Below are 17,400 nucleotides of genomic sequence, written 5' to 3'. Positions count from 1 at the left end.
GGAATATACAAAATAAACAACAAAGAATGAAAGACTCACGAGATTTACTTGGCGCCCAACATCCATGTAAAATACGGTATCCAAATAATAATTAAATAAAAAGATTCTTTGAGGAATAATCTTAATGGAATTTTTAGAAATTTTTTGAGGTTTAATCGGACCTTGTATGTCATATATTAAGGGGATAAATTTATGAGCGTGAGGAAAGCCTATTTAAAATACCCAAAGATAAGAGTTGATTGAGGAATTTAACTTAGGGTTTAATTAAAGAACCTAGGTTATAAAAATTTCCTTTCTTTTCTCACCCATGCCCTAACCATTCTCACCGTCAAACCCATCTCCCTTCTCCCCTCTCATGTGGCGCCGAGCTCTTCATCTTCCCCAACTCGTCGACGCTTCTCCTTCCTCACGAATAAAACCCATCAGCCAAGGAAAAGCCTTGAGTCTTCTCCCTCGCGTCTCCATCTTCTTTCTTCTCTGTGCCGACACCCCTACTTCCCCTCTTCACTGATTTCTTCAACGCCGACACACACCACCATCGGCTACTCGCGAGGATTAAACGCGGCCACGAAGGGAGCGGAGGACAACCACTCCCGTGATCTCCTCGCGCAAAGCAACATCGACGTCGTGCCTAGCTCTGGATCCGTTGATCACTAGGCGCTACCGGTGCCGGAAAGAAGGGGGAAACGACGCAAGGAAGACTAGAGTTACTCTTCCTCTGGCCTAGGACAGAATCAGAGCACTGGATGGTGTTGCCCGAGGGCTTGTCAGTAGTAGATCCCTAGTAGTTCTATCCACCATCGCACCATCTTCCTTCGCTATAGTTGAATTGTGGTCACCGACACTGGATCTCAGTGGTAGCTGGCATTCCAGGCGGCCAGCAATCGTCACGACACTACCTCATCCTGCTGAGCTCCCTCTCCACTGGTCATAAGGTGTGCTCTGCTGCCTTACTACCATATTATAGGTAATCACCAACTTTAGCAACTGATTTTTGTAATTGATTGAGGGATTACTAAGTTGAGCATTGGGTCTATGCTAGGTGCTGATTTTGGGGCATTTGATCGGCTTCAACCTCCTCCAACAGTGGGTCAAGTGGTTGTGCTACGGATTTAGGTGAGTTTAGGAGTTGATTCAGGATGGTTATATGGTTTAATTGATATAGATGGTAGTAGGATCGTTAATAGGATCATTGAATTGTTGTGGATTGAGTTAAATCTAATTGGAATGATGAATTTGGTTAATTATGTTGATTAGGGTTTTCCCTAATTAGATTGAAAATTTTATTTAGCTATTCGCTACATATGTAATTAATTAAATACATTATGTGATAGCAAGACTTTGAATCGTGACGAGCGTCTCGACGTGCAATCTATTTTGGATACGATCTCCATTTTTTAGGCGAATATTTTTGACTTATCTTTTTGATATTGTCATTCGGATATGCTTAGTGAGTTATAACTAGTAGTAATAGTTATGCTGATATCTGCTTGGTATGTCACTACTTGATACCCGTAGCATACCTATTTTTTTATCTGTTGTGCATTTATGTGTATGTCCTTTTTGATTCTTTCCTCGAGTAGTGTAGTAGGTTGTATAATAAACTGCGTGTTGTGTAGTCAGCCGGAGGATAATTTATTATAAACTGCATGGATTGTTTGTTTATATTATTGTATATGTTTCGACCGTGTTAATCGAGGATTGTGAGGGGCCCTAAGGGCTATGTAGTCAAGTTTTAGATCGTCACCCGTACATGGGAGATGTTGCCAAATATCCTCTGCCATGGACTCCCTCGGGTCATGACAATTTACTTGGTATCAGAGTTGGGTTTTGCAAGCCAATCTGGGTATTTTTGGATTTGTATGGATTTCCATTGATTTTCATATTTCAAAATTCTAAGGTATTCTTTGACGAGATCATAATTGGGGACTTGGCAGCGACAGAACATCTCCATACGACAAATATATATGATGATTGATTTTATAATTTTGGTACCCATAGTAATACCTGGTAATAATTTAACAGATATGAAATGAGTTACATGTGTTCCCGCACTGAGACGTGACGCAGGATGACCACGTAAGAGAGCGTTGGAATCTCTGGCGACGTAGTTGCCAGAGAGGTATGTTGGGATCGAGCCTATCAGTCAGGGACAGATTCCTCATCGTACTGCGGCTGCGTCGGGCTTTCGAATTCCAACGGTGCCTACTCCAGAGGTACCTACTTCGACTGTACCCGTCGAATCCACCCCTATAGTATTCACTGTACCACCAGCAGTGCCTGCTACTGCATACCCGGCACCTGCACCAGCAGTACTAGTTGCTCCTTATCTGGTACCATCACCTACCGTACCTCCAGCCACTCCTATCTATATTTTGCCTATAGTGCCACCAGCGGTACCTACCCCGGCTTATGCAGCAACACAAGGGGTACCTTCCCCGGCCTATCCAGCGATACCACTTGTAGTACCAGCTCCAGTGGTTCTGCCAGTTCCCGCGGCGATCCCTACTCACCCTACTGATATGATTGCGGCACGAGCCCGAATCCTATCTTTGGCAGAGTCGGTGAAAAGCTGATTCATGCTATTCTGCAGAGAGACTGATCCGAGTGTGGCTCAGTCTTGGATAGAGACCTTGGAGTGAGCTTTCTTCTATATGGCTTGCTCCGATTGGGAGAAGGCATAGCTGGCTACTTTCCATTTACGAGACGAGGCTAATATCTAGTGGGACACGCAGCGCTCGATCATAGGCGAGCAACATATCACCTGGGCGAGATTTAGAGAGGCTTTTGCGAGCCAGTACTTTCCATAGTTATATCAGATGACACATCATTAGGATTTTCTAAGTGTTCGGCAAAACAACCGACAGTGACAGAATATAATACTGAATTTAATGGTTAGCCAGATTTTGTCCAGAGTTAGTTGTTGAGGATAGGTCATGTATGCTTCAATTTGTCCAGGGACTGGATGGGCATCTTACATTGAGGTATTGGATAGAGCCCTTATGATCGAGTCTGCTAAGCAGAGAACTAATGTAGACAAGAAAAGGGGGCATACAAATCGAACTTTAGGACAGACCCAACAGCCATAGGCTACTGGACAACAGTAGAGTGGCCGTAGTCGGTCGGGTCCAGAGATCACATCACATCCAGACGTTTCTGGCCTCCTCAGCACAATCGGAAATAGCTCGCCAGTGACATTCACTGCACCCGATGTGGGTCCAGAGATCACATCACATCAGTCTGCTTCCTAGGACTGTCAGTTTGCTATTATTGCAAATTGCCTAAGCACATGAGCCGAGATTGTTCACTGAAGGCTCAGCATGTGACTTCCTGGGATTCAGTTTAGGGAGGATAGATCAGTTAGACTCAGTGACGAGGGCAGAAAGCCTAATCTTCGCACCGTCAGCAGAGGATAGGTCCCCCTGTAGTAGCTGCATATGACATGCATGGACAGGAGCACTCCAGTGCTTTTACAGTATCACAGAGTCCTGTCTCGAGACCTCAGTATCTGATGCAGGGGCAGTATCAGCTGTGGCCCCAGCCACTGGTTTAGTACCAGTCGCAGCCTCAGCCCCTAGTGCAGTACCAGCCACATCCCCAGCAATAGGTTCAGTATCAGTCGCAGTCCTCCTATCCATTTCTGGCTCAGTATCCGGCACCGCCTCAGTGGCAGGCTAAGGCTCAGGCGCAGCAGCCTTTGGCAGCGCTACCACCTCCACCCCCACCAGAGACTGGACGAATTCACGTGGTTACCAAAGAGGATGCACAGTGGGCTGACGGATCCATTTTTCGTGGTAGAGTTTTATTTTATGCATTTTCCGATGATATGCTAATTGATATTGGTAGTTCGCATTCTTTTATTTCTCGAGCATTTATGAGGGAGATTGGTAGACTACTTATCCTTAGATCGCGAAGACTAACTGTCGCCCTGCCGTCCAGTGATACATTGAACATCACTCAGGAGGTCAGAGTATGCCCATTAGACTTCGACAACCATATACTCATTGTAGATTTATTAGTACTGGAAATGGTTGAGTTCAACATTATCCTTGTCATGGATTGACTCTTAGCATATCATGCCACGGTTGATTTCCAGACGAGGGTGGTCACATTCTGACCTCCGAACCAACCCTCATGAGATTTCATTGACATCAGGGATGACAGTATATCGACCATTTTTGTGATTCAGACTCATAAACTATTGTCGCATGGCTGTCAGAGATTTCTATTGTCGTTAATTAATACTGACGACAGCAGTAGTTTTCAGCTCTTAGATGTTCCAGTAGTCCGAGAGTATCTGGATGTATTTCCAGATGAGCTACCAGGCTTGCCTCCCCGAAGGCAAGTGGAGCTTGCTATTGATCTGATTCTGGGAACCGCACCAGCATCGAAAGCTCCTTACCATATGGCACCGAAAGAGTTGGATGAGCTAAAGGTCCAACTCCAAGAGTTATTGGATAGGAGATTTATTCGCCCTAGCATATCTCCGTGGGATTCTCCGGTATTGTTCGTCAAGATAAAGGATGATATTCGGAGGTTGTGCATCGATTATAGACAACTGAATGCAATTACCATAAAAAATAAATACCCCTTACCACGAATCGAGGATTTGTTTGATCAGGTCAGAGGTACATCAGTGTATTCTAGGATCATCTAGATATCATCAGCTAAGAGTCAAAGATTCTAATGTTCAAAAGACAGCATTCCGCACCAGATACGGACATTATGAGTTTTTGGTAATGCCATTTGAGCTTACCAATGTTCCAACAGTATTTATGGATTTGATGAACCGCATCTTTCTGGAGTATCTTGATCAGTTTGTTATTGTTTTCATCGAAGATATTTTGATCTACTCGCGTTTCGAGGAGGAATATGCACAACATCTTCGTATAGTCTTGAAGACTCTTCGACAACGTCGTCTATATGCGAAGTTCAGCAAATGTGCTTTTTGGCTATCCTCAGTTGATTTTCTGGGACACGTGGTTTATAGCCGAGGTATTTTCGTAGACCCTCATAAGATCAAGACTGTCACCAACTAGGAGCAATCGAAATTAGTTCAAGAGATCCGTAGTTTCTTGGGATTGACCGGATATTACAAACGGTTCGTTGAGGGTTTCTCTCGCATTGCTATGTCACTGATACACCTGACTAGAAAATGTGTGAAGTTCACGTGGTCAGAAGCTTGCGAGACCAGCTTCCAGAAGCTGAAGCGGAGATTAGTGTCGGTAGCAATTCTGGTTTTGGCCTCAGGAGAGGATGAATTCGTGTTCTACACCGATGCTTCTCTACAGGGTTTGGGCGATGTTTTGATGCAACACGGCTGGGTAGTATCCTATGCTTCTCGTCAGTTGAAGGAGCATGAGAAAACTATCCAGTACATGATTTGGAGCTAGCCGCTATTATCTTTGCTTTGAAAATTTGATGGCATCATCTTTATGGTATTACATTTTAGATTCTCACTGATTATAAGAGTCTCAAATATTTTTCACTCAGAAGGAACTCAATATCTGACAGAGGAGATGGATAGAGTTCCTGAAGGATTATGATTGTACCATTAGCTACCACCTAGGGAAAGCTAATGTGGTTGCCGATGCACTTAGCCGGAAGTCTAGAGGGACTTTAGCATGTCACCAAGTTTTGGTCACGGACTTGATTCAAGGTTTCTATGAATTAGGCCTTGAGGAGCAGGGACAGATAGAGCAGAGTATTCTAGTTACCATGATTACTCAGTCGTCTATCGGGATGAGGATCCGAGAGGCCCACACCGGTGATCAGCGCTTACTATTCATTGGCAGCCAGATAGCTTCCGGGAAGCATATAGAGTTCACTCGAGATGACGAGGGTATTATTTATTTCCGAGGCAGGTTATGCGTAACTCAAGCTCACCCAGTTATGGACGAGTTACTGCAGGAGGCTCATCGCTCCCATTTTGCTATCCACCTAGGTGGAACTCGCATGTATCAAGATTTGAGGCGTTCCTATTGGTGAAACGACATGAAGAAAGACATCATGCAGTTTGTAGCTAGATGTCAAGTCTGTCTACAGGTGAAGGTTGTGCACCAGAGACTTGCCGATTTACTTCAGAGGATTCCCATTTCGGAATGAAAATGGGAGCACATCACTATGGATTTTGTGTTAGGATTACCTAGGACAGTATGAGACCATGACACGATTTGGTTAATCGTTGATTTATTAACCAAATCGACATATTTCTTAGCGATCCGGAAGATTGATTCGCTAGATCGATTGGTAAAGCTATATTGTTGGGAGATCATCAGATTGCATGGTGTTCCTTTGAGCATTATATCAGATAGAGACCCACGGTTCATGTCCCGATTCTGGCAGAGTCTGCAGTAGGCCTTGGGTACACAACTTCGTTTCAGTACAGTATTCCATCCACAGACAGATGAACAGTCAGAGCGGACCATCCAGACATTAGAGGACTTGCTGACGTCTTATGTTATGGATTTCGGAGGCAGTTGGGAGGACCACTTGCCATTAGTAGAGTTCTCCTACAACAACAACTATCATTCGGCTATCTAGATGGCACCGTTTTAAGCGTTGTATGGTAGACCTTGTCGGACACCCACCCTCTGGGAGGAGGTTGGGGAGGCCCAGCTGCTAGGACCTTAGAGAGCTCAACAGGAGGAGAGTTGGTCCGTACTATCAGACGGAGGATGTCTGAGGCGCAGGACCGCCAGAAGAGTTATGCAGATCGGAGACGTAGACCCCTGGAGTTCTCTACTGGCGACCATGTATTTTTGAGAGTCTCACCCAAGAAAGAGGTGAAGAGATTTGGTCTACGAGGTAAACTAGCTCCACGATACTGTAACACCCACGAAATTATAAGATAGGTGTATGAATATTATTTTTTTCCTTAGAGCATAGAAATGAAAAGAATAAGAGAAAAAGCAAAATAAAAACAAAAAGAAGAAATATAGAAATAAGAAGAGGTGAGGTCAAGGATTGAACCTTGAACCTCCCACAAATGATGGAGATAGATTTATGAATGATAACCATTAGGATAAGAAGAAATAATTGGAATGAAAGGAAAGAAAAATTTAGTTAAATGAGAAAAGAAAACTAAGCAAAAGAGCAAGAGAAAACCAAGTTGCTTACCTTCTTTTTCCCTCTTGGTTAAGAAAAGAGAGCAAGCAAAAGAAGGATTGACTACTTCCCTTCCCCTCTCTATTTTCGTGGGAATTAATGGAGTGAGGGAAAAGAGGAGTTGGGGGGAAGAATGGGGACATGTCTCATTGGCAATGGATAAATAGGATTAGAGAAGAAAACAAAGGGATTTAATTCATTTTCTTCTTCCTCCTTCCTTCTCCATTCTCACCGAACCAAGAAACTCCTTTCCTCTCCTCATACCAATTTCTAAGTTAAGTTCTTCTCCAAGAAAGCTAACTACCGAGAAGGAAACTTCAAGTTCTAGCCCTTACAAGCAAAGGAAACAAGAGAAGATACAAGAAGAAGAAGCTTCCACCTTCCTTATCACTAGAACACCTTTTTTTCTCTAAGGAAAACCACAAGCGAAAGGATGTAAGTTCCCCTCACCTATGGTACAATAGCTCTTATTTTGCTATGAAGATTCGGTTGCATATAAAAAGAAAGAGCAAGGAAACATCATGAAGGAATTCTAACCAAGATAAGATCAAAGGAAGGATATAGAGAATGAAAGGATCTAGATTAATATGTTTGAATAATTCTCTTGTAGCATGTATTTTATGGTAAAGACTTATCTATGTTAAAAATGTTTGATAAAACCTAGATCCATGAGTATTCTGTCATGGTAAAAACTAAGGGCCTAGGAGAACTTTAAGTTAAAACTAAGTATGCCAAGATCTCCTTAAGATAAGTCATGAAACTATTATGATATGCCATGATTATATGTTTAGTTAAACTCTATTTATGTCCATGAAGGTTCGGTTATGTTTGGAGTTTTTTTTTTTAAAAGCCTAGGAGAATTTAAAGCAAAATCTAAGATGCTCATGATCTCCTTGATGAAATGTTATGTAGCTAATCTAGTGGGCTCATGTTTATTGTTGTATGGAAATTAAATTCATGCTCTATATCATTCGGCCACTTCATGATTTAGGACTTAAGGAACTTAGAACCTAACTCAACTATGCTCATGTTACTCCTTGATATATATGCTATGAAAGTTGTTTAAGATTTCCATTCTTTTAGGACACTTGAACCCAAATTTTTAGTCCTATAGTATTCGGCCATTACATGATGTATAACTTAGGAAACCTAGAACCTAACTCAATTATGATCATGTTATTCCTTAATATTTTTGCTATGAAAGTTGCTTAGGGTTCTCATGTTTTTAGGGCACTCGAACCCTAATTTTAAACCCTACATGTTTCGGCCACATCAAGATCTAGGGCTTAGGGAACTTAGAACCTAACCCAACTATGCTCTTGTTATTCCTTGATATATATGCTATGAAAGTTGTTTAAGGTCTTCATGCTTGTAGGACACTTGAACCTAAATTTTTAATCCTATAGTATTCGTCCATGTCATGATGAAGGACTTAGGGAACCTAGAACCTAACTCAACTATGCTCATGTTATTTCTTGATATTTTTGCTATGAAAGTTATTTAAGATTCTCATGCTTTTAGGGCACTTGAACCCTAATTCTAAACCCTACATGTTTCGGCCACATCAAGATCTAGAGCTTAGGGAACTTAGAACCTAGCTCAACTATGTTCACGTTATTCCTTGATATATTTGCTATGAAGGTTGTTTAAGGTTCTCATGTTTTTTAGGGCACTTGAACCCTAATTTCAAACTCTACAAGTTTCGGCCAATACATGATGAAGGACTTATGAAACTTAGAACCTAATTCAATCATGCTCATATTATTCCTTGAAATGGTTGCTATGGAAGTTGTTTAGGGTTCACAAGCTTGAATAATAGTATTTAACCCAATGCATGCTTGATAAGGTTCGGCCTTGATAAGTTGTAAGTCTAAGTAACCTAGAACTCTACCTAAACTTGCTCATGATAGTTCTTATGGTATAAGAAGTGATGCTTGCTTAGGGTTCACATGTTGGGATGAAGTTTTCACCATAAACCCAACTTATATGGTTCGGCTACAAAGAGACATTAGGGTTAGAGATCGAATTATGTTTTCCATGTATCTTATATGCCATGATTTTAAGTTTTCCATGCTTCTATATTTAATTATGTACACTTATGATCTATACATGATGGAAACCCTTATGCTATGGTGTGTATTATTTATGATGAAGCTATGTGCAAAATTTATGCATGAAATATATGATGTGCTGTGTGCCCAATTTATGCATGAAATATATGATGTGCTGTGTGCCCAATTTATGCATAAAATATATGATGTGCTGTGTGCCCAAATCTTTACATACCATTAAGATGTGTTGTGTGCCCAAAAATCTATATGGTATGATATGATAAGTTACACGATGCACAAGAAGAGATAAGAACCATGATATGTAAGAACATGCTATTTTACTTTATGTATGGCTTGTACCAAGGGTGAGCTCCATAAGCGCCCCGGGGTCGATGGACTAAGAAACGGGCCTCGTTAGGGATGAGCTCCTAAGTGCCCCTAGGTCGATGGACTAAGAAACGGGCCTAGTATGTATGCCTTGTAGGGTTCAAGACTTGCTACCTTGGACCTACATAGGACGCGCACATTTATGTATGTGGTACAAGCCAGGGCCCTAATCATGTTAAGATTATGTTTAAGTATGTATAGTATAAGTTTTCAAAGGACATATTGCATATGTTTTCATGATACATGGTTAGGAATTTACCTTGCATATACCTTATGATTATGCCATGATATTTATGATGATGTTATGATATGTCAGGGTGAAATTGATGATTATGTTATGTTATGCCATGATACCTTACGCTTATGTTATGATATGCTATGATATGCTGCATGATATAATGAATTGCCTTCATGTGTTATGTCTTGTGATTTTTATATATGTCATACGGTTTTTGTGAGTAGGAAAGGAACTTACTGAGCCATGAGTGCTCATAGCTTACTTTCTTGTACCACAGATAAAGGCAATGAATGGATGAACTAGGGGAGCAACAGGTAGGGGCTGGAAGGATGTGTGTGGTAGTGTCCTAGCTAAAGGAGAAAGACCTGCTTTTTGTTTAATAAGAACCATGCCTAGTTATGTTACTACTTTATGATTCCATGACATTTAATTTTGTGTTTGGGCATTATGACTTACAAATCATGTTAAGTATGATATGTGATTTCTATATGTCCAGGTGATTAGTCATGTTGATTCATATAGGAAAAAAAAAAGAAATGTTTCTAATTTTTATAAATAAGACTTCCGCTGTAGTAAGTAGGTATGTATATGTATGTGTAAGTAACCCCCGTCTCCTTAACAGGAGGGGCGGGGCGTTATAGTTTGGTATCAGAGCCAGGTTTAGCCAATTCACTACACACATGTCAAGCCTCCATCCTGCCGCTCCAAGTAAGAATTTATGTGCTTAATTTAATTTGTTGTTGTTGTTTTATGATGCTTTAATATTATGCATGTTTATTTATGTTCGTTATTTAGTTAGGTATGCATGATGGTAGGATAGGAATAGTACTAACCTTTTTTGCAAACAAATAGGAATAACGATAATTTATTGTTATTTAATGAAGATAAGCATGGCTAGGAGATGTACTACCCGAACAGACGAGACACCGACTCTACCAGATCTGACCCAGGTAGTCACTGATCTCCAGCGTCAGATCACGGAGCAACAACAATTGATCACTTCGTTAATGGGCCAACAAGGAACTCCTGCAACACCGCCAGCAAATCAGAATGCGGTGCCCGTCGTGCCAATAGTTGCACCAGTACCACCGGTAGCCCCTGCCCCGGTGGTTCGACAGGAGTCCTATTTAATACAATGGCTGAGGCTGAAACCGGAAAACTTCTCAGGTACTTGCGAGCCATGGGATGCCCAGGCCTGGTTCAAGACAGTAGAAAACATAGTGGAACTGCTGGACTGGCCCTTATCGGAGAAGATCAAGTGTGTATCTTTCTGTTTTTCCGGAGACGCGAGAATGTGGTGGGAAAGAGTGAAAGCAAAAAGATAGGTCAATCTGATGAACTGGACAGACTTCGAGACAGAGTTCTTCGAGGAGTTCTTCCATATGCAAGTGAAGAACCGACACTATGACGAGTTCACCGAGTTTCGGCAAGGTGACCTATCAGTGAACGAAGCAGTAAAACGCTTCAACCGTTTGGCACGCCTATGTCCAGAATTGGTTCATACAGAAAGAGAAAGGGTCAGACTGATGTTGAAGATGCTTCGACCCGAAATAGCACTGAACGTGGCCGGCGGAGTTAATAGACCTCAGACTACAGAGGAATTGGTCAGCAGTGCTCTCATCACGGAACATTATCAGAATGTAATGAACAGAAATAAGAGTCAGGTCCAAACCGAAGGACAGAAATCCTCAAACAATAAGACAAGCTGGACAGGGACCTCCACTGGGAAAAGGAAACAATGGTACAATGTAAAAGGTGGCTCAGTGAATAAGCAACCAAGGTACCCCCAGTGCGCTATTTGCGGAAAGCTGCATTCCGGAGTATGTCATAAGGGTACCAGAAGGTGCTATAATTGCGGAGGAGAAGGACATCTGGCCAGAGACTACACCAACCAGTTCCAGGCACCACCCTAGCAGAGCAACCAAAACAAGAATATCCCCTCACAACTACATCAGATGCAAACTACTATTGAGGGAACACCGTTTAGCCAAGGGAGATTGGAAGCTCCACCAACTACAACGAACGCCAGGATTTTCTCGCTTACTAATGAGGATGTGGCAAGCGCCTCTACTGTCGTTACAGGTCAGCTACCTATTTTCAGTCAGTATGCTTTAGTATTGTTTGATACGGGGGCGACACACTCGTTCGTCTCAGCATCATTTACCAAGAGATTAGACATACCGCCCCAGACACTAAATATCACGTTCTTAACAACCCTACCATCCGGGGAAGTTATGCCATCGGATCATATGCTGCGGGCCGTACCTATCCGAATCACAGACAGAGAACTCTACTGCGATCTGATAGTACTTGACATGCGGGATTATGACATTATACTGGGCATGGATTTCTTGGGCAAGTACGGCACCTCAATCGAGTGTCGTAACAAGAAAGTAGTCTTCCGACCTGAAGCTGAACCGATGTTTGAATTTATTGGGGAATCTGGGAAAGAACCTGAAAGATTCTTATCAGCTATAGAGGCACAGAGTATGTTGGACAAAGGATGTACTGGATTTCTAGCACACGTAGTTGATACAAAACAAACCGGAAGTCAGAAGCTAGAAGAGGTCAGGGTAGTATGTAACTATCCGGAAGTATTTCCTGATGAACTACCGGGATTAGCACCCGACAGGGAAATAGAATTTACGATTGAAGTAGTTCCGGGTACCAAACCGATTTCTAAAGCACCTTACCGGATGGCGCCCACTGAGTTGAAGGAACTTCAAGAACAGATACGGGAGTTGCTCGACAAGGGACTTATTCACCCCAGTCACTCTCCGTGGGGAGCTCCAGTACTGTTTGTGAAAAATAAGGATGGATCTATGCGAATGTGTATAGATTACTGAGCATTAAATAACGCAACGATCAAGAACAGATACCCCCTTCCGCGGATCGACGATCTGTTCGACCAATTGAAGGGAGCAACTGTCTTCTCAAAGATTGACCTAAGGTCCGGCTATCATCAAGTGAAAGTGAAACAAGATGATATACCCAAGACAGCCTTTCGAACAAGATACGGACACTATGAGTTCGTGGTTATGCCCTTCGGAGTGACAAATGCCCCTGCTGTATTCATGGATTTGATGAATCGGGTATTTGCGGCATATCTCGATAAATGTGTGATCGTCTTCATCGACGATATTCTCATCTATTCAAGAACCCAAGAGGAACATGCCGAACATCTGAATATTGTACTGCAGATCCTCCGAGAGAAACAACTGTATGTAAAGTTTTCCAAGTGCGAGTTCTGGCTAGATCAAGTAATATTATTGGGTCATGTCATCTCCAAGGATGGAGTCATGGTAGATCCAAGTAAGATTGAAGTCGTAAGTAACTTAAACAGACCAAAGAATGCCAGCTAAATCAGAAGTTTTCTGGGATTGGCAGGCTACTACAGGAAGTTCGTAGAGGATTTCTCCAAAATCGCAGCCCCCATGACGAATCTCACCAAGAAAAATAAAAAGTATGAATGGACGGATGAATGCGAGAAGAGTTTTACTGAACTAAAATGGAGGCTGACCAGTGCCCCGATCCTTACTCTTCCAGAAAGCAACAAAGGGTTTGATATGTATAGCGATGCTTCCTTATTAGGATTGGGAGCCGTACTCATGCAAGACGGCAAAGTCATCGCCTATGCCTCCAGACAACTCAAAGAGCACGAAAGAAGTTACCCTATTCACGATATGGAACTAGCAGCTGTGGTCTTCGCTTTGAAAACGTGGAGGCATTATTTATATGGAGCCCCGTGCAGGATTTATACAGACCACCAGAGTCTGAAATACTTCTTCACGCAAAAAGACCTAAATATGAGACAACGCCGATGGCTCGAGCTAGTCAAGGATTACGATTGCGAAATCTTTTATCATCCCGGAAAGGCGAACAAGGTGGCCGATGCACTCAGCCAAAAGTCCGGTACAACCTGACATCGCTATTTTAAGTTCGAGGATGAACTTTTTATGAGGTATGAGGTACTGTAACACCCACAAAATTATAAGATAGGTGTATGAATATTATTTTTTTCCTTAGAGCATAGAAATGAAAAGAATAAGAGAAAAAGGAAAATAAAAACAAAAAGAAGAAATATAGAATAAGAAGAGGTGAGGTCAAGGATTGAACCTTGAACCTCCCACAAATGATGGAGATAGATTTATGAATGATAACCATTAGGATAAGAAAAAATAATTGGAATGAAAGGAAAGAAAAATTTAGTTAAAGGAGAAAAGAAAACTAAGCAAAAGAGCAAGAGAAAACCAAGTTGCTTACCTCCTTTTTCCCTCTTGGTTAAGAAAAGAGAGCAAGCAAAAGAAGGATTGACTAATTCCCTTCCCCTCTCTATTTTCATGGGAATTAATGGAGTGAGGGAAAAGAGGAGTTGGGGGGAAGAATGGGGACATGTCTCATTGGCAAGGGATAAATAGGATTAGAGAAGAAAACAAAGGGATTTAATTCATTTTCTTCTTCCTCCTTCTTCCTTCTCCATTCTCACCGAACCAAGAAACTCCTTTCCTCTCCTCATACCAATTTCTAAGTTAAGTTCTTCTCCAAGAAAGCTAACTACCGAGAAGGAAACTTCAAGTTCTAGCCCTTACAAGCAAAGGAAACAAGAGAAGATACAAGAAGAAGAAACTTCCACCTTCCTTATCACTAGAACACCTTTTTTTCTCTAAGGAAAACCACAAGTGAAAGGATGTAAGTTCCCCTCACCTATGGTACAATAGCTCTTATTTTGCTATGAAGATTCGGTTGCATATAAAAAGAAAGAGCAAGGAAACATCATGAAGGAATTCTAACCAAGATAAGATCAAAGGAAGGATATAGAGAATGAAAGGATCTAGATTAATATGTTTGAATAATTCTCTTGTAGCATGTATTTTATGGTAAGGACTTATCTATGTTAAAAATGTTTGATAAAACCTAGATCCATGAGTATTCGGCCATGGTAAAAACTAAGGGCCTAGGAGAACTTTAAGTTAAAACTAAGTATGCCAAGATCTCCTTAAGATAAGTCATGAAACTATTATGATATGCCATGACTATATGTTTAGTTAAACTCTATTTATGTCCATGAAGGTTCGGTTATGTTTGTAGTTTTTTTTTTAAAAGCCTAGGAGAATTTAAAGCAAAATCTAAGATGCTCATGATCTCCTTGATGAAATGTTATGTAGCTAATCTAGTGGGCTCATGTTTATTGTTGTATGGAAATTAAATTCATGCTCTATATCATTCGGCCACTTCATGATTTAGGACTTAAGGAACTTAGAACCTAACTCAACTATGCTCATGTTACTCCTTGATATATATGCTATGAAAGTTGTTTAAGATTTCCATACTTTTAGGACACTTGAACCCAAATTTTTAGTCCTATAGTATTCGGCCATTACATGATGTATAACTTAGGAAACCTAGAACCTAACTCAATTATGATCATGTTATTCCTTAATATTTTTGCTATGAAAGTTGTTTAGGGTTCTCATGTTTTTAGGGCACTCGAACCCTAATTTTAAACCCTACATGTTTCGGCCACATCAAGATCTAGGGCTTAGGGAACTTAGAACCTAACCCAACAATGCTCATGTTATTCCATGATATATATGCTATGAAAGTTGTTTAAGGTCTTCATGCTTTTAGGACACTTGAAACTAAATTTTTAATCCTATAGTATTCGGCCATGTCATGATGAAGGACTTAGGGAACCTAGAACCTAACTCAACTATGCTCATGTTATTTCTTGATATTTTTGCTATGAAAGTTATTTAAGATTCTCATGTTTTTAGGGCACTTGAACCCTAATTCTAAACCCTACATGTTTCGGCCACATCAAGATCTAGGGCTTAGGAACTTAGAACCTATCTCAACTATGTTCACGTTATTCCTTGATATATTTGCTATGAAGGTTGTTTAAGGTTCTCATGTTTTTTAGGGCACTTGAACCCTAATTTCAAACTCTACAAGTTTCGGCCAATACATGATGAAGGACTTAGGAAACTTAGAACCTAACTCAACCATGCTCATATTATTCCTTGAAATGGTTGCTATGGAAGTTGTTTAGGGTTCATAAGCTTAAATGATAATCTTTAACCCAATGCATGCTTGATAAGGTTCGGCCATGATAAGTTGTAAGTCTATGTAACCTAGAACTCTACCTAAACTTGCTCATGATAGTTCTTATGGTATAAGAAGTGATGCTTGCTAAGGGTTCACATGTTGGGATGAAGTTTTCACCATAAACCCAACTTATATGGTTCGGCTACAAAGAGACATTAGGGTTAGAGATCGAATTATGTTTTCCATGTATCTTATATGCCATGATTTTTAGTTTTCCATGCTTCTATGTTTAATTATGCACACTTATGATCTATACATGATGGAAACCCTTATGCTATGGTGTGTATTATTTATGATGAAGCTATGTGCAAAATTTATGCATGAAATATATGATGTGCTGTGTGCCCAATTTATGCATGAAATATATGATGTGCTATGTGCCCAATTTATGCATAAAATATATGATGTGTTATATGCCCTAATCTTTACATACCATTAAGATGAGCTGTGTGCCCAAAAGTCTATATGGTATGATATGATTAGTGACACGATGTACAAGAAGAGATAAGAACCATGATATGTAAGAACATGCTATTTTACTTTATGTATGGCTTGTACCAAGGGTGGACTCCATAAGCGCCGCGAGGTCGATGGACTAAGAAATGGGCCTCGTTAGGGATGGACTCCTAAGTGCCCCTAGGTCGATGGACTAAGAAACGGGCCTAGTATGTATGCCTTGTAGGGTTCAAGACTTGCTAGCTTGGACCTACATAGGACGCGCGCATTTATGTATGTGGTACAATCCAGGGCCCTAATCATGTTAAGATTATGTTTAAGTATGTATAGTATAAGTTTTCAAAGGACATATTGCATATGTTTTCATGATACATGGTTAGGAATTTACCTTGCATATACTTTATGATTATGCCATGATATTTATGATGATGTTATGATATGTCAGGGTGAAATTGATGATTATGTTATGTTATGCCATGATACCTTACGCTTATGTTATGATATGCTATGATATGCTGCATGATATAATGAATTGCCTTCATGTGTTATGTCTTATGATTTTTATATATGTCATACGATTTTTGTGAGTAGGAAAGGAACTTACTGAGCCATGAGTGCTCACAGCTTACTTTCTTGTACCACAGATAAAGGCAAGGAATGGATGAACTAGGGGAGCAGCAGGAGGGGCTGGAAGGATGTGTGTGGTAGTGTCCTGGCTAAAGGAGAAAGACCTGCTTTTTGTTTAATAAGAACCATGCCTAGTTATGTTACTGCTTTATGATTCCATGACATTTAATTTTGTGTTTGGGCATTATGACTTACAAATCATGTTAAGTATGCTATGTGATTTCTATATGTCCAGGTGATTAGTCATGTTGATTCATATAGGAAAAAAAAAATGTTTCTAACTTTTATAAATAAGACTTCCGCTGTAGTAAGTAGGTATGTATATGTATGTGTAAGTAACCCCCGTCTCCTTAGTAGGAGGGGCGGGGCGTTACAGTTACATTGGGCCTTTTCAGATCTTGGAAAGTATTGGAGCGGTAACTTACCGTC

General features: G+C 40.9%; 1 long non-coding RNA gene across 2 annotated transcripts; it reads left to right on the top strand.

Moving 5' to 3' along the window:
* Positions 1–289: 289 nt before the first annotated feature.
* On the top strand, positions 290–17,040 carry LOC121971120. Of its 2 annotated transcripts, XR_006109075.1 has the most exons (3): positions 291–967; positions 1,043–1,116; positions 16,989–17,040. It is a non-coding gene; the product is annotated as an uncharacterized LOC121971120 (long non-coding RNA). The 2 variants fall into 2 exon arrangements; XR_006109074.1 differs by lacking the exon at positions 16,989–17,040 and having other exon boundaries at positions 290–967; positions 1,043–1,352.
* Positions 17,041–17,400: the final 360 nt, after the last annotated feature.

The sequence above is a fragment of the Zingiber officinale genome, chromosome 1B (genome assembly GCF_018446385.1).
Source record: "Zingiber officinale cultivar Zhangliang chromosome 1B, Zo_v1.1, whole genome shotgun sequence".
Taxonomy (NCBI): Eukaryota; Viridiplantae; Streptophyta; class Magnoliopsida; order Zingiberales; family Zingiberaceae; genus Zingiber; species Zingiber officinale.
This window is presented reverse-complemented; position numbering and strand designations above follow the sequence as displayed.